The 18,624-nt window shown below is 37.4% G+C and overlaps 1 protein-coding gene across 5 annotated transcripts in view; it reads left to right on the top strand.

The window, feature by feature from the left end:
- The window catches only part of SULF2 (sulfatase 2), a 140,468-nt gene that overhangs the window by 47,648 nt on the left and 74,196 nt on the right, over positions 1–18,624 (top strand). For all 5 annotated transcript variants that reach the window (XM_015881536.2, XM_015881535.2, XM_015881541.2 and 2 more), the window contains exon 3: positions 5,399–5,465. The gene's annotated coding sequence lies outside the window, so the exon portion shown is untranslated. The remainder of the gene's footprint in view (positions 1–5,398; positions 5,466–18,624) is intronic.

Below are 18,624 nucleotides of genomic sequence, written 5' to 3'. Positions count from 1 at the left end.
ATGTGTACATGTTGTGCACTGTATTCTTCAGGGTTTTTTACCATGGATTTCATAGTTCAGACCCATTTTGAAATTCTACATAATATTTGTTCTTTTTTTTATTCCATAGGTGAGTATTTCTTCACCTATGTGGAGTCTGGATACATCTTTTGTTATAACTATTAATTGTTTTTGTTTTCTTAATATCTCTAATTAGGCCTACAATTAGAAGTTTATACTTTCAAGCCTTAAGGCTTAATGTACTTCCCATTAAGAGTTATAAATATTATCATTCACATATCATGTCCTTATCTTCAGTTTCTGTACTGAGGGGTTTGGAAATAACTTCTGTTGTAGGAGGAAGATTCTTGTATTTAAGAAGACCTTCAAATGCCATTTGAGACATGAGTTGTGTGTTTAAGTTCAGAATTAAAATGATTGGGAAAGAAGAAAATCTGCATAGCCACCTTCTCTGTTTGCCATTACCTTCTCAAAAGTTGCAAGATGGTTTGGTGCTAGTTGTGTTAGTCCACGACAGAAGTAACTTTGTCTCTCCTGAAGAATCTACTGACAATAAAAACTGAAAACAATGGCCAAGCTCATGTACTCTCTTCATGAGTGTAAAGTAGCACCCAAAAATAATTCAAGTTTCACACAAAAATTGGATTTTACCAGTAGTGCCATTCCATCTGCAAGAAACAGGGTGTTATCTTAGGCTTGCCAGTTTACAGTGATGTCCCTCAGCTCACACTCATTCTTTCACTATGGAAATGATTCTGTACATGAACACATTGTGTCATTCTAAGTCTGAGGGAGATTATTAATTCTCAGACGTATCTTCATTTTGATGCTGAAGGATTAATGATAGCCTTGAGAATGTCTGGGGGAAACAAGATGAAAGGTTTATTGCTGCCCCTTGAAAACAGTGCAACAAGTTTGTGAGAATGTATGAGCAACTGTAAAACCTGTTATTTCTAAGAGGAAGGCTTTCCCTACTCATCTTCCTTTTTCTATTCCATGAATGTCATCTTGTGAGGGATGAAGACTGATCTCTGCTACTTGATTATTTTCTGCTGGGCAGTTATATGTGTTAACTTTTAAATCTCTTCTGGGTCTGAAATTTGGAATTCAGAGTCATAGCAATATGATTTACTTTGTACTAACTCTATTTGCAAAACATGCATAAACTTGGAATGCTGTATAAAGGTAGGCAAAAATTATTAGGGTTTCTGAAACACTGTAAGTTTGAAAATAAATAATTTCTAGCCAGGATTTCCCTGCTTTTATGTCTAGAAAAGAGAGGGCTTCTTAGAAGCAGCCTAGTTCTATCTCAGAGTATGGAAGAGGTTGTAATCTACTTTGGATGTTCACCCTATCATCACCCAACAGCTATTTACATTTGGGCAGTAAATATAATATGACATTAATGCAATTGTGCTCTTTGTATGAAATTAATGAACTAGTATTTTCATTGTGAAGGTATAAAACTTTCACAGCAATTTTTTTTTTCCTGACTTACAGAAATGATGTAAAAAAACCAAATGTCTGTGATTATCTGTGACTTTGTTACAGCTTTGGCATAACAGGCTTATCACTTCAATTTCACAGTCATACTGGAACATTAAATATGTTGTCTACTGCAGAGGTAAATCCTGCTCATTTTGAGACACAAGCTGTTTTAATCTGAAATTTAAAAGCATTTAACAGTCTTTTATTAAGGGACTTGTACTGTCTATTAAGGGACTTGTACTGTCACCCACTGTTTATTTCTTATTTATATCCCAACCTGACAAGTAGCATAAGCTTTAGTTTCTCATTCTTTTTCTTTTAGCTAAGCTGTTAAATCACATGGAAGTGAGTTATTGTTTTACGTGTGTAATTTTTTTTCTTATCTCTGAATACCAACTGGAACCCATAGTCAGTCTCTGTTAGCTAGGCTGAGTGGGAATGTAGCTGGAAGGTGCCTTGCAATGCCAATGCAATGCCAGAAGGTGTAGATGGCTGCTGAGCAAACTTGGTTGGTTGAGAAAGCAGCAAATCACGTTAGCAGCTGCACTCCTTACCTCCCACCTTGCCTTTTAAAAATTATTATTATTATTATTGTTGTTGTTATTATTATTATTATTATTATTACCCCATATTCCTCCATGTAAACAAATACTAATCATGAGCAGCTTCCTGCTTTGAGGAGTTTAGAGGTTTAGGTGACATGGGGCAAGACAGTAGAAACACAGCTCATGCTATGGAGCTCTGCTCAGATTCAGGGCTCATTTCTGGTGCTAATGTATCACTGGGCTGCACTGCCATCTATACTTATCTGCACAGTCAGACAGCATGTCACACCAACAAAGTAGACCTGTCGCTTAGCTTTTCCTAAGGCATTTTTGCTATTGAGCATATAAGAAAGAGTCAAACAAAACCCCAAACATGTTACAGCCCTGCAGTTACAGGATGTTATGAAGTCTGCCACGTTTGCTGATCAGGGAATGATGAATCATAAGAAGCCTGACTTTGCTCTTTGCTTTCCTCTTGGGACAACTCAGCAGCAGCCTATCCCTGCCTTACTCAGATCAGAGGGTAAAATTTGAATCAAATGTATTACCTTATGTTTGCCTCCTGCAGTGATTTACTATAGTTACAGCTGTGTAAATAGTGAAAAACATAATTGCTGGACAAAAGCTGTAAATAGAATGCATTAGCCAGTCAATGAATTATGTATTTTTACTAGTGTGAGAATGTAGCTGAGTACAGTTTACCTTATTGCTTATAAAATTCTCTAAGTACCCACATTAAAACCAAGATTAAAATGAAAACTGGAATTTAGTTATGAATTGGTTCTTATTCCTCTGAATGTTGAGGAAAGATGCCTATCACAATGTTCAATTATTGTGGATTTTAGTTATGCTGGTCCACCTTGTGATTGTGTCAAGGCAGCAGAGCTATCAGTATAATGTTGAGGTCAGGAGAGCATTAGGGAGGTGGAGTGGATATCAGAGCTCTTATTTATTTAGTGTCGTGTGGTATTTGTCACAAGGATAAGAGAGAAAGCTTCAAAGCTCAACAAAATTCAATATAATTTTTTTTTTCCCCCATGAAGTTATTGGCCTATTCATGGCAAACAGTTTCTGTACTTACTGGAATAAAATGTCATATTGATGAGTTGTGTATTTATTATTTTAATAGAAAATGGGACTTGAGCTCAAAGATCCAGGCTGAATAGTTGCCTGCTTGTAGAGTTTATGCTCCAAAACGCAGAGAAGCAATGTCAGAGAGTGACTGTGCAGGTGCAGCATGGCTTAATTGGGATGACAAAATGGAATTTAGACAGGAAGTGTGCTATTTTTGGATACTTAAGTTGACATGAATCCCTTGTGAATTAAACCATTTAATATAAGAAATTGAAAAAGTCCTTCTAATCTTCCTTTTGAATGAGCCGTGAAATAGGATCCATGAAGTGCCTGAAGTGTGAAGAGGTTCCTATGGCTCGTTTCCAATATATTTTTATAAGATATTAGCAGATCTGCTCTAGCCAGCAACATAAAGGAGAACTTGTCTGCTATAAAATAACACACTACTTATCTGAAAATCATAGAATCGTTTTGAATGGAAAAGACCTTTAAGATCATCAAGTCCAAACAACGTCAAACAATGTCAGAGCTTTCACAACTCTTTTCGGGCCCTTCCTAACAAATGCGCAATGATTTCAACTATAAATTATTGTTTCCAGTAGAAAGTAGTTCCATAACTCTGTTCATTAACTGTAGTCCCACCTATTTATCAAGAAGAAAAATCCACTTTCATTTTGTGTCTGCTGTAATAGGCACTGGAGAGAGAATGGGATTTGTATGTAGTTACTGTGTTTAAAAACAAACTAACTCAAATCAATTAATTGACTCTACATTATGACTTGTAACTGAGAGAATTCTCAGTTTATCATGCAAGCTTTAAGACATGTGAATAGCTGGAATTTGTATCATAGTAATCTGCCTTACCTTTGCTTTCTTAACTCAGTGACAATTTTTAAGCCTTCTGTCCCATGAAGCAGCATACAGTTTGTGCAATGTTAAGCTATTACTGCTGGAGTGCAACCAATAACACCAGGAAAGTAGCGCCTTTCGTAACTTCTCTTAATGCTTTTTCAAAAAGTTTAGATCTTAAAATCTCCTGAGTAGTCCACTATTATGACTTGATTTATACTGAAAAGCCAAACCACTACAGATTGAGATTAGGTGTCTGTTTCTTCTGTGACCACGTGTTTAATAGTGCGGGCTTTTGCTTTTGTGTTGACTGCTTAGAACTCTGCTTTCCTATCAGGGTGTTTGAGTTTTCAGCACATAAGAAAATTAAGCTGTCTGAGAATTTACTACACTTACAGCGTCTGTGTTTAGAGATACATTTGTAGTATCAGTGCCCTAATGGGGTTTAATTCTGCTTTCCTAAAGTCTATTCATGCAGCGCTTCAGCTAGAAGCTTCACAATTAACTTCCCGTATTTTTTTTCTGTTGTTGTTGAGATGGCGAACTCCAGCCCAGTAACGTCTGCTGATTATTCTACTACCAAAGACACATATAGTATATTAAGAAAAAATGTGTTTGGAACAGACTTCCAGATTTAAAGAAAATGTGCTATTGGCATGTGCCAGTGCTGCACAAAGCCTGCCAGACTGCACATGCCCAAAGAGAGATTGCCAGCTGTCCTGGTGAGGGATATTTGTTGGTCTCTTGAAGTGTTTTAGTTACAAGTTCAGCAAGATTTGAATTCTTTCTGGCATCTCCAAGCACCGTGACAACTAAACATAATGCCTGTTCAGCACTAGTAGCAGAGGAACTTGAAAGTGGGCAGTTTCTATCAGTTTCTGTTTGATACTAGCAGGGCAATTTTTTTTGTGGAAAATGTGGCAGGGCTAACGTGTTGTATGCATTGGTGGAGAGAGAACAACACTTCAGTGTTTTCAAGGAGAAAAGAATTGCTGAGAGGCCAAAGTTGAAAGTGGCATTTTCTAAAACTACTGCAGCAAAGAAATAGGATTACTTGAGGAGAGCTGTGATTAAGTGGTGAGGTTTCTTTGGTGGTGTCTGCTCTTTACCTGATGTTTTTCTCCCAAAAGTCTGTCATATCAGCATTTAACCACTGCTTGTTGATGTTTGCAGGGAAGCCTTTTCTGCAGTATACAAAGTGCTTCTAGTAGCTTAATAGGTGGCATTTTTCAAGGCCTGAATAAATTGTTACTTCAGATGAGGGAAAACAGCAATCCTGCCTCTTTGGAGGATACATCAAACTAAGATACTTGCTAAAATCTGATTGTAAAAACTTTATTTACATTGAAAAGAGTTGGATATATCTAGTTATGTGTAAATACAAGCAAAATGCTTCACCCTAGTGAATCACTTTCTGATTAGTTCATGGTAATATTTTACAGATGCTGATACTGGAAAACTTGCTTACTCACCTCTGTATCTCTCTGCAGAAGACCAGTTGCTGACCTTGTGAGTATAAAACACTCTTGTACAATGTTAATTACTTAGTCTCTGCGGCACTTAATATTCACTCAATTTGTTTATTCTGTGAGGAGATTTGTGGATATGTTTAAAGATTGTTTACTGGATTGTAGATTTGCCTGAGGAATTGAGCTCGAAATTTCCATTTTATGTGCGCAAAAAAGGTCTTTAAAAACTCTGAACAGGGGTCACTGATACCTCGGTTTCTCAATCCGGCAGTACTAAAATGCCCTCTGATCTCTCTGAAACGCCCAGGTTTGTAGCTCCAGTGTTCTTATAAGATGTTAACATCTGCTAGTATGTAATAGTCTGTGTCACATTTACCTTAAATTTAAGAAAGCCTATCCTTTCTACATGGCATACTGAATCTTTTTATATTTACTTTCAAGACTTGTGGATTAAATATGAAACCATGGCCCTGATAGTCTGGTAGTGTGTGTCACAAGTGTGATGTCACTCAAATACAGTCCAACTTTCTCTTTTCCCTTCTTCATTCTTTGAATTAGAGTGATGCTTCTCCTAAAGATTACTGTAATTAATACTATGACTGAGTGTTTGGCCAGGTTGGAATGGACCAGTTATGAAAATTATGTACGTGCTTTTCGTTTTGCCACAGTAGTATTTTCTCTGTTCAGGTGCTTCAATACAAAATGTAATCTTAGTTGAGTTCAGTATAAACAGTTGTGGGTATTTTGGTAATTGGATTTCTGTGTTGTATTTTTTTCTCATTTATTTATTTCTTAACAAGCACTGTCAGATGGTCATAAAAATTGATCAGCTACTGTTTTCTTCTACTTAACATATATAAAAAAAAATTCCACTGCAAGAAGTTAGAAGACAAGGTAACCTTTAAAGATGAGATAACTTTACCTCTCCAAACTTTTAGGTTTTACTGTGAATGTTTTGTTCAGCCTGAATTGTTATGCTGTAGCCGAAGAAAGTAATTGTGCAGCCTTTGAGCCTCCTTGTACTTAAGAATATGGATAATGAGAAATGGCAAAAAGAAAAAAAAAAAAAAAAAGCTGCCTAATTAAAAAAATATATATTTGTAACACCAGCGGCTGCTAGTAATAGAGTACACATTTCTTTATAGCTGCTCCAATATTAAGAATTTGGAGCATATGGGATTTTTCTTTGCTCTTGCTTGTGATTTTGGCAGTACTGTAGAACTGTGCTTTATCTTTAAGAAGTTAAAGAAATACAACAAAGTATGTAGATTTAGGAGGATTTTAAACTTATTTTTGCTTATTCTTACATGAAGCAATGGAAAGCATTTTCTTTGGTTGATGTACTTCATACATTTTATAGTGTGCTAGGGCAAGAAAGGGAGAAAAAGTTGCTTAGAAGTTCATATTTGAGCTACTAGACAGAAACCTATTGTAAGCTTAATTTTAAATCATGAAGAGACACCACTTTGCTGTCCTCGCAATTCTGTGGGGCTTTCTGTAGAACGACATCTTTATTATGATTATTTCCTCCATTGCCCTAGGAATCTGGCTTCATCTCCCTTTTTGCAGGGAGTTTTAATGGGAAGCAGCAGTACATTTGGCTTCAATCCTTGACTTTTCTTCAGCCAATAATCTGGCAAGTAGGAGTTACTCCATTTAGAAATATGCTGCTCTTGCATGCTGAGATTCAATTTCATTGTAATTGTGTATGCTCATTGACTCTGTTGCAGCAGAATATGATTCTCAAAAGTCACCAATTTCTCTACTTGCTGTAAAGATAAGTTGCCCTGGAAGCTCATAAGGATGGTGGAACGAGAAGTGTTTGAAAGTCAAGAGATTAGAATGTCTATAAAATCACAATTTAGAATTTGAATTGATGGTGAATGAACATAATATATTTTAACAACTGGGGTTTTACTGTATTTATGTACTTGAACCTTTAATGGTTAACTTTGTGCTTGTGAAATTGAGGACTCAATTGTTCTTGTGCTTTTGTCCCTTGTGCAGGTACGTTATCATTTTATGTGACCATGTTGTAAAGGTTTATATTCCCTCACTTGGTATGTAGGACAGATGGAGCTTACTGCGTCAGATAATGGTAGTTGCTCACTGTCCTGATGTCTGTCTTTAATAGGTGCTATTCAATAGCGAACCTGAATGCAGAATTACAAGCTGCTGTAGTTCTTGCGTAGTGACTATCAATGCAATATTAAAATAATTTGTGATTGTTATTTCAAATCATGTATTGCCACGGCCACCTTTTTAAAGCAGGGAAAGATGGGCGCAACACAAGATTAAACCAGTTGTGACTAGCTTAGGAATTTGGGGTATTGATTTACCTATCTCATGACTTTTCTGTGAAACGCTACAAACATGCATAGTCTTTACATGCACATCTCTGAATGCATTTGCAGTTTAGAATGCGCAGTGCTTCTGAGGTACTCAGTTAAACGTGCAAGAAATTGTTGCCATTGTAATCTACCAACCGTGGAAAAGCTCTCCTTGTGATTTCTCAGACATGTTCAACAGGAGTCATTAATAATTAAATGTTAATGCAAACATTTACAATTAAATATGCTTTTTGAGGTGGAGGTCTCTTTTGTTAGTGCTTGAATTTTGTGGTTTGTTTGTTCTGTTTTGTTTGCCTTTGCTGTCCTGTGGAAGACTACTGCAGGTCAGCCTGTGCGAAGAGCGATGGGAACTTCAGGTTCACACAGAGGTGTAATTATTTGGTGTTCCATGAAGGGCATGTTATCCATCGTGAGGCAGCTGCTTAAAAGCACAAAAGCGAGTCTTGCTAGCAGCCTCCCTACCTTTTTGCTCACAAAAAAAGGGATGTCAGCAGCTGAGGACGTTACTTTGAATTTCCAGAGGAAGGTGAGCAGATGTCGCTGTTGAAGGACCACAAATTCTGTTCTACCCCACCTGTTTCATTCATTCATCCTTTCACCTTTTTGGCTTTTAGAAACAATTAACAGCAAATCAGAGCCTCAGTCCTTATAGGAGAGAGAGGAAGTAAGTTGAAGAAATCTGACACGTTGGATCAGTGCCTGTAAATTTATGGAGCATTTTAGATGAGTTCTGAGGGCAGCATGTAAGGATATAGTTCACTGGAGACTAGTTAAAGATGTGTACTATTTTGAAAATTCATTAGTAGGCACTTGGAAGTTGAATGATGATAGATGCATGGTGAGCCACAGTGAATTTTGCTTGTCATTCTGTTTTTGTTGGTTTAGTGGTCCCATATATTGTAAAACAATACTGTGACTGAAGAAAAGGGATTAATTAAGTAAGAGAGATAAATAAAGGAGAGATATTTAATTATTTAACGTGGTGTGTATTTGTTACATCAGACTTATGGTTATTGCTGTGCTTGAGGGCAGTCATATTACAAAATATATTATATCAGTAATACAATTGCCAAATTCAGTTCCTTGATGTTACAACACTGAACCCAGGCATTACGTGAGTAGTTCAGTGCAGCCAAATACAGATTGCAGACTGTCTTAATCCTTCCGTGTCCTTTAGACAGAAATGAACAATTCAGTGTGTTTGAGGAGAATGACTTGGGACACAGAAATGTGCTGTGCTAGGCTAGAAAATGCTTGGAACAAAATGGAAACAACTGGTACAAGGGCTGTGGATCAAGCTTTATTAAGTGGAACGCTAGAATGTGATTTATGAAGCATCCTTGATACTGTCATGGGGATGGACCAAGTAATCTGGTATAGGTAAGTGCTTCAGAGCTGTATCTTAGTTTTGGGTTGTTGGTAGAATTAAGTAGAAATTAGTCTGGTATTTAGTTTTCCTGCATCATTTAAGTTGTACAAATGAGTGTTGCCATTGTGTTTCAATACAAGCTGATAATTTTTGTATGCATTGTAGGTGAGGAATTAAGGGTATTTATGCCACAATTTAATACCACGCTGAGTATGTTATTCCTGTGTTTCTATGAGTGTCTCTGTAGCTGTAGAGACTTGTATCTGTGAAGAACTGCTGAACCTTGATCTTTGCTAATTTGGGGTGGATTTTTCTCTGTCAAAGTATCTGGGTTTCTCAGTAAAGCTCTGTCTGTGGAGCTGTAATTAATTGTCAAAGATCTGACAGTGAGGTCCACTCTGCTCCAGAACATAAAACAGAGCTATTTGTTACCTGTAATGTCATGACTTGTTTCCTTGAACAGTAATTGATGTCAATTGTAGATGATGTCTATGAACTTGAAATTGTGTTGTTTATCTGCTAGGGACCTTGAGAGTGTGATCTTCAAACAGTCACAGTGGTATAGATTACATCTGTAGTGCAAGAATTGTCTGGAGACATAAATTACAGCAATTAAAATTAGCTAGAGGAGAGAGAATGATGCATTATTAATTGGCATAGTCATTAAGAGTCTGCAAAGAACCTAAAAGAGATGCAATGTCAATACCCAAGCACTGAAAGTGACAGACAGTGTGCAAAGACCAACAATAGCATTCAGAGCCTGAGGTCATTAAGATGTGGGCAATTATGTTGAATTTTTTAACTGCAGGTGAAGATGACTCCAACATACTAAACAATATATTAAAATGGAACAATTTTGGGTGTTAATATTCATGACTGCTCTTAAGGCTGAAGGAGTGCTCTTTAAAGTAAAAAATGGACCATTTTTTAAGGAGTTGGAAACAAAAAAAGAAGGAAAGGAAATTCAACAATTTGATGAATTTAAGTACAAAAAAAAAAAAAAAGCAAAACAAAACCCCACAGATCAGCATTTCTCAGCATTAAATATAATCTGAGCTCATAAAGAGAAGGATAAATCTTGGTACACTGAAGAATGAAGATTTAATTAAGAGTCTCTTTATACTACAGAAACAAAGTCTTGCCTGTGTCATGCTGAGAAATATGGCAGTCTGAATAAGAGGCTCGTGGTACTGCAGCTGTATATCAGCTACTTAATTATTCACAAACCTTCTTGTCAGCGAGGTTCTGTGATTTACCTATCTCAGTTAATTTACCTTATTGCAAATGCTGCTTGTTTTATAAAATAGTTCATTTATAGCGCTGTAAATGTGAAAAGGAAGTGCGTTCACGGAGAGAGAAGTTTTAATAACTGATTCCCAAAATGAAGTAAACTTTAAATATTGGAGGTGTTAGGACAGCAATGTATTTGTTTTGACATCTAATGAAAGAGTGTTTGTATACCAGGCAGAGATTTAGAAGTCCAAAGTAAGTATCTCAATTTTGCTTGAAAAGATCTTTGGAAAGTTTCTTTTCTTTTTTTTTTTATTTTTTCAAAACCTAGCAATGCTTTCCTATTCAACTTGCTAAGAATTCAGATTCCTAATTCATCTCACCCTTTACCCCAAAGTTTAAACACTGAATGTGATTAGCTTTGCTGTGCAGATGCTGTGTTGAATGGCCTCTGTTGATTCAGAGAAGCTGAGCAGTGTCAGAGTTCAGTTACTGTGCTTTCAGGAAAGCCTCCTGTTGCCAAAATGAGCTTTCTTTTTTTCCTTTTCCAAGCTTCATGCCAGAGTCTGGATCAGCATGCAAGTGGTCTGAAGAAAAGCATGTATATGTAGCCACTGAAAAAGCAACACAAATATACAGCCACATCTTCTCCAGCAGCAGCCACCTACACATTAGTTGCTCCATTAGTATGTTATGAGTCTGTCTGTGTACCTGTTGTGTAAATAAATGCTTTTCCCCAGTTAGTATCCTTTTGGGCACTGAGAAGCAGATATGCCACACATTTGGCTATTTAGTCTTCAACCTGTGGTTTAAAACTGTTGTATAAGACAGCTGTTCTCCTGCCATCTCTGGTGTTATCTCTGTGTTCAGTGTGCTAATAGGGTTTACTTGCTCCAAGGATAATCAACTGCACTGCCACTGAAGTGTGTCTGCTTTATTATATCCAGCACTCTATTATTTTGGCTTTAGATGCTTTGCCTATCTGTTATATTCTCAAAACTCTGTGCTGGTTTGAATTAACCACTTGGTAGTCAGAGTGAGTGCAGTGCTATGCAGTGCTTCATCAGTTTTGTTCTCTCTGGATGTTTCTATGATTCAGTGCACGATGCCAACCAGAAACTGTGGAATTCAAGGTCTCTGGGGTCTAAGTAACTAACAAGCTTCCATTATTCCATTCTTGGCTTCCATTAATTTTGCTGCTGCTCTTTTCAGACTATCAGGCTATGCAAGGAACTTATTTGCTGGGAGCTATAATCATGCCAATCATTAGAACCAGAATGGTGAATATTCATTTTTAAGTCATATAGGCTAATAGGTTTGCCTTTGCTTTTCAAATTTCATTTAACGTTGAGTGAAAGATATTAATTAGGTAAGCAAAAAGGAAATAAAGAATTAAGCCAGACAATGCTGAAAAAAGTTTGTCTGGAGCACAACAGCTCTGGAGGCTCAGTGAAGCACTATTTGTGTGCTCAGCCACTATGTAGAGATTGGCAGTGTAGCATAACAATGTAATAAATAAAATAAAGGTGACAGTAATGGGTTATTTTCCATAGAACAACAAGAAACAGGCCATAAACCCAAGTGGCTGTTTTGCCTAAAGAAGCATACTGTTGTTGCTGTGTGTGAGCTTCCCCACCTTTCCTTCTATAGGCAGTTGAGAGCCAACGTGAGAATATTCAGGTATTGTCCTGTATTTGTCAAATTGTTGAGTGCAGTTACACATAACTGATACTTTCTGATGCTTTTAGCAGTGGGAATGCTGGATGGGCTTCTGTTCTCTGAGCCAAGCTACAAAGCAGTACTTGCAAAGCAATCGTCAGAAACCTTGGCAGTGCTGAAGAGTCTCAGAGCTTTGTCCAGGGTAGGTTCATAATTAGCATTTGGTGAGTCACAAAGGTCCATCCTATGTGTCACAGGGACAGTAACTGTGTAGTCTTGCAAAAACCAACAATAAAAAAGCCAGCTGTGGCCAACTCAGAAAGGAAATGTGTACTCACCATCTCAGCTGCGTTTCAACCTGCTCCTTCAGCTTAGATTTTCTGACATGCAACTTTAAATTGTAAAAAGGAGAAAAGATGCTTTATGCCAAAAAGTTTTTTTTTGTACAACATATCAGTCCAGTCTGAACTAGTTTTATTGAGGTTTGCTACTGCTGGTTGTTTTAAGCACTGAGCATTTTGCTTAGTCTTATTCAAATTACTGCATGTGATAGGGATGTATCAGTTCTGTTATTGCAGCATAGTATATTACACAAGATCTGACTGCAATAAAAAAAAAGTAGTGCTTTGCCATGCAGTATCAGGAAAGTAGCATTAGAAACAGCCTCAGTTCTCAGTTTCTGGAGCTTTAAACCTCACCATATGTGACTTGATAGGGTTATTAAGATGAAGGAAAGTGTTTTTTTGTGTTGTTGTTGTTTTTAAAAAGACATCTAAATGTTGGAAATGTGCTTCAGTGATCCATGAGAAACATTGATCTTGTTTTTTTAAACTTGAGGATTAAAAAATAATACAGAAATGTGCCTCTTCTCAGTGGTTGGTGAACAGTGTTCTTACATTCAAGCTGCAGACAGCTGTGGAGCCAATTGTCCCTTCTCTGGCACTTCTCAAAACTTTTGTATCAAAGTTGGTCACCGCGTCACTGTGAGCTGGTCTGACTACCCAGGCACAATCTGAGAGAGCTCATTAAGTGACTTGATTGAACTGAGGTTGCAAAGTAATGCTCAACTTTCCTGATGCCTGTCACAATGGTTGTCTGTCACAGATATTGGACATTGCGTTTCCATTTCAGTAAACAGGAGGCCTTACTGCTCACAGTTGATGTAAAAAATATTATCTAAGAAGAAAGTAATGTCAAATAAGGTCTTTGTAAAAATATGTGCTTTATCTACAGTAAAGTTCTCTGAAAACATGATTCTGATAGCAGTTAAGGGACACTTGATAATTCTGTTGAAGACAGACACACATTTACAGGAAGAGCAATACTGCAAATAGTACAAAGCTCTTCCAGGCTTAAGCAAAGTAAGTAATATATTAATGACTCTTCAGACCTTTTCTGGTGGTTTGACATTGCTGAAGTTTGTGGAAGACTAAACAGTTCTGCTCATGCTGTCCTTGGAGTGACTGGATGTGATTTATCCCAGCAAAGGGGGCTCAGAATTGTTCCGGTCTGCCAGGACACCTTACACTACTACAAGTACATACATTGTGCTGTGTTATCTCTGTCCTTCCTTGCCTTTTTGGTATTGATGCTACCTGTGACTGAGATATGGGAAATAAGATTTGTTCTGTTGTTACCATGCTTAGCTGTGAGGTAGCCTCTTGTATATGCCACGTAGTGATGAAAGTTCATCAGTTAAATAGTAATCTAAGTTTGCTGAAGAGCTGATTTTAGTTCCAGTATCTGTAAAACAAGAATTTCACTTAGAAGACTTCCTAGTTGTGATGGCTTCTTTTTCACAGCAGCTCTGAATTACCTGTGGGTGTGGGGTTACAGGTGTGAGTGTGGTTGTATTTATGTGGCTATGGGTATCTGAAACATGGGATAATCAGTTGGGGGTCATGCTGTAAAAACAAAATCAGTAAAGGTGACATAAGTTTGCTTAACGGTTGCTAGCTAATGGATAATATCTTTCAAGGGAAATAATGTGGTCAGATTGCTTTCATGTGAACAGAAGCTGGTCAGAGTGACTTATACTACTGGCTCATTATTGTGGATAGACCTGTGCTTATTTTCCTTACTTTGACCATGGTGTAACATACTTAGTGATATATAGAGAAATAATTATTTAGGGATAGCCACTACTTCAATTCTTTTCACTTTCATTGCTGTGTTGTTGTTGTTGTTGTGTGTTTTTTGTGAGTATGTAACAAGTGGACAAAAGTGGGATTATGTACATTTAAAATTGAAGCCCCTCTGTTTTGATGAGGCACAATATTCTAAGATTAGAGGAATTAGGCATAACATAGGAAAAAAAGAATGATAACATTATTGAGAGCTACAGAAACAGTTGCCAAGCTCTTACACTTTATTTTCCTCCTCTCTAAGGAGACAACATGTACATAACTGTGTTATACAAAAAGCTAGACAAGTTTAATTACCTTGTTACTCTTTTCCACCCCACCCCCACCCCCTACCCCCATCCCAATGCTTTGTATGAACAATCATAGAATTGTTTGGCTTGGAAGGGACCTCTAAGATCATGTCTTTCCAACCCCTTGCTGCAACACCTCCCACTAGACCAGGCTGTTCACAGCTCCATCCAGCCCAGCCTTGAAGGCTTCCAGGGAGGGGACATCCACAGCCTCATGGGACTACATGTCCCAGTGCTTCAGCAGCCTCATAGTAAAGAATTTCTTCCTAATAGCCCTAAATCTAAATCTACCTTCTTCCAGTTTAAAGCCCTTTCCCCTTGTCCTGTCACTACATGCCCCTGTAGAAAGTTTATAGCTTACTGCAAAAATTGTTGTATATTGTAGCAAAAATTAAGGCTTTATCTGCCAAGTGTTTTCAGGGTATGAAGAGACTTCTCTGACTTTGTCTTGGTTTTTGGTGGGTTTTTGGTTTTTTTGTTGTTTTGTTTTTGGTAAGCAGGAAATAAGCCAGCTGTCAAAATATTTTTACTGTGTGTTACTCGAGATGCACGTTTGCTAGTGGGGTGCTGAGCAGGCACTGTGTATGAGGAAAAAGGTTTATAAGCAACTCAGAATATACTTTAACAAAATTACTTTATCTGACACCCCTTTAACATAGCATGGCTCTGTATTTTTCTTTTTGTGGGAATTTGAAGTTGTAAATCATCCTGCTCAGTCTTAGTCTTCTCTTTCCCAGAAATGTTTTTACTAGGCAGAGAAGTGCTTTGTATTCTGTGGTCTCCTGGGGATATCCACTTTAATTTTCAGTTTATTATAATTTGCTTTCTTTGTTGACTCTTAATTTCATTTCATCATAACTTGGCACGTTGTTTAGATGCTGTTTCCCAAGGTCTGCAGCTCCCCTGCCCTGGTCATGTCACTTTTGATTAAGCAGTTGAGAAGCCCTTTACCCAGCTTCTAAAGGGTAAAAGTCAAAAATCAATAACGTGCCAGTCCTCCCCAAGTGCAGTAGCAGTCAGAGGTAAATGAATGATTAAACATGATGAATAACAGTGTAATGGAAGACGTAAAGTAGGGAAAAGTGCTCACTTTAGCCTAAACTCTGAGATTTATTGCTGAGTACTACAAATAATGGAATCATCAATCTTCCAAGGACTAAAAAAAGGCATCCGCTGCAGCCAGTTTGAGATGCAGCAAAAGAAATCTTACCTCCTCATCCTTGCCTGTTGTGGTCTGCTTACTCTGTTGTGTCAGGATAGATGCTATGTAAGGAAATCAACATTTAAAACTTTGTAGTTAAATGTGGTTTTTTTTTGCACATCTCCATCATATGATGCTATTTTGGTGGACAAAGTGTTTTGTAGTTATGAATAAGTTGATTTTTTTTTTTTTTCTATTTAAGTGATTTGCGTATGTGAAGTTTTCAGGTTTGAAATACTGTTCACTTATTTGACAGCAATAGATTTGTGGTTGCTTTTTTTCCACTTGCAATAAACTCAAAGTAGGCAGCTGTTAAAATACAGTGCCTAATTTATAAAATAAATACCATGCATGGGAGGGAATACCAATAATTCTGTAGAGTTCTGTCCTTTGCTCTATGTCTCTGGATAGCATAGTTTAGTTTGGATGATGTGGCTGTCAGGAGAACAGCATAACTCACAAGTGAAAGATGTAATAAAGAAGGGAGGAAAAAAAAACTAGAAAAATCTTGCTGTGATGCTTCACTCACATCTTTATGTAACTCTAAAATATGTATTAGATTTTGATTCATATCTTCTTGATAGCAAGTACTGGCAGACAGTGAAACCAGGACTGTCATCTGTCTTGGTTGTACTACCATAAATTCTGAATTTGGCAAAATAGTTGAAAGGCTTTATGGGTGTACATGGTGTCTGAATTTGAAACAGTTTGATTGAGACTCACGCTAGTTCTCTTTTGGGAAGCTGGATGCTCAGATAAGATTCTGTGTTTTAAGATCCTAAATAACTCTTTGGATTTTATCTTTTCCCAGTAGTTGTCAGGTAGGTGTGTAGTGTAGAAAGTTGTTTGGGAGGTTTCCTTTTCTGTGGATAGAAATTCTAATTTACTGCTACTGCTTGTTCTAATTTAACAACTCTATGGCAAAATAATGTGATGTCAGTGGTGTTTTTATCCCCATTAGAGATAAAGCCTTTACTAACTTCTGCCAACGCAGTTAGCTCAGATGCCAGTTCTGCAGAGCTCACATAGCTCAGTTATGTCAGTAAAAGCCTATTGTAGAAGTAGCCTTCTATCCTGTGCCAGTAACAATATTCTGCTTTAAGTTTCTGTTTTGTGAAACTAACTTATATGGAATTCCTCACCACATTTGTCTAATATGGATATTTATTAAACAGGAACCATTAAAAACTTCTGTTTTAACCTGTTAAGACTTGGCAGAGATGATTGCCTTAAGCAATCCTTAAGATTTGAAAGTGGAGCCTTTTCAACGATAAATGGCTAAGATGATTATTTCAAGAGTTTGAGCTTGTAAGGAGTAGTGGGAATAACGTGGAAACACTAAACATTGTTGAGCTTCTAAGTCAATTCTTTGCTTGGCTATTTTCAAAAGAAGATTGAATAGAGACAACAGATTTCTTTGCCTTGCTCACCAGAGTTGGAGGGGGGGGGGGCGGAGGAAATACAACAGAATGGTGTGTGTCCATATTGCATGACTAGAGAAAGCTTTGTTGACTGTAGCTGTAGCTTCTCAGAGCTCAGTGTAGTCTGTACTGGATTAAAAAGAACATTTCTGAACAGTCCATCTCTTGCAGGATGCAGGATGAATTTGGATTGAAATCCTGTAGGTTAAAAGTTAATTCATTACTATGCTACAAATTTAAATGCCTGAGGTATCTTTGAGCCATCCCTGCATACTGAAGTGAGTCTGCATTGCAAGAATTATGTGGGTGTGATCAAGTTCAAGGAAGCATAGACACAACAACAGGAAGTTCCTAAGGACTGTGAAAAGCAGCTCCATGGATCTGGTACTGCAACCACCTCTTCCTGAGAAGAAATTTCTGCTGGCAAAACTGAAGGGTTTCAAAGGCTCTTCATTCAGTAGGAAAAACAATGCAATGAAGATGCTATTTTTCTTCTCTCTTCCTTTTATCTTTGAATAAACCAAACTTTAATCTGTTATGAGAAATCTTAGATATCTTTATAATATTTTGAATTCAGGAACTCTGTTATACAAATTCTCATTACTACTTTTTCAAGTGCTTACTTTCTAGATGCATGCATTCTTCCGGTGCTTTCTAATTGGATGCAGCATCACTGTTCTGGGTTTCACTATCAGTCACATCTCTTGTATGTGCCCCTTTGTATCATCTCTACAGAAAATTGTTTAACTCTGAAATCTCTTCACTCCTTTTGTTTCCTGTGACCTATCAGCTCTTCAGAGAAATTTCTACTCTCATCTCTTGTACTCCCCTCACCCCAAGGACTTCTGTGGAATTCACTCTGCCTTGTATGAGTATCTTCTGCAAAATTCATGTCTTCTCTGTGGAACTTCAGAGGTGCCATACATTTAAGTTAATCTGGCTGTTCTGATATTTAATTCTCTTCCACAGTGAGGTGAGGGATGTGGTACAGTATGGCCTGCAGCCATTTTGAATCCCTAGATTCTTCTCCCTGTGACACTTCCCAGAGGTGTAGCAGCAATCTCTTTTCATTTATTACGCATACTATTAATTTGCCACGGGGTCTGGTATTGATCTTTCAGCCCTATGAAAGGCAGCTATCTTAACTCTAACCCTTTTTCTTGGAACGATAGAACTTGTATCCTGAGGTGTTTCCCAATTACCGTCAAGTAGTTAATCCACCCCTTATTCTTTAATTATTTTAACTGAGCTACAGTGTAAGAAATACAAAGAAGCTTGCTTCTAAAGCTTGCAAAAGCACTGTCAGAAATGGTATTCTACCAGTGAAGAGAAGGAAGACAACTCAAACAAAGACTGTGACTAATTTGCTTCCTAATCCTGCTGAGTGGCATGTTATTTGTGTTCCTGGGCTGTTCATTTCTGTTTGATATGATCAGTCGGGCTGCATCATTGAACTCCTACGTCCGTCTAAATGCAAATGGTTCTGTATTAGGTTTTATTACATGCAGTCTATTGTTTCTTGTTGTCCTTCATT

This window comes from Coturnix japonica, chromosome 20 (genome assembly GCF_001577835.2).
Source record: "Coturnix japonica isolate 7356 chromosome 20, Coturnix japonica 2.1, whole genome shotgun sequence".
Classification (NCBI taxonomy): domain Eukaryota; kingdom Metazoa; phylum Chordata; class Aves; order Galliformes; family Phasianidae; genus Coturnix; species Coturnix japonica.
This window is presented reverse-complemented; position numbering and strand designations above follow the sequence as displayed.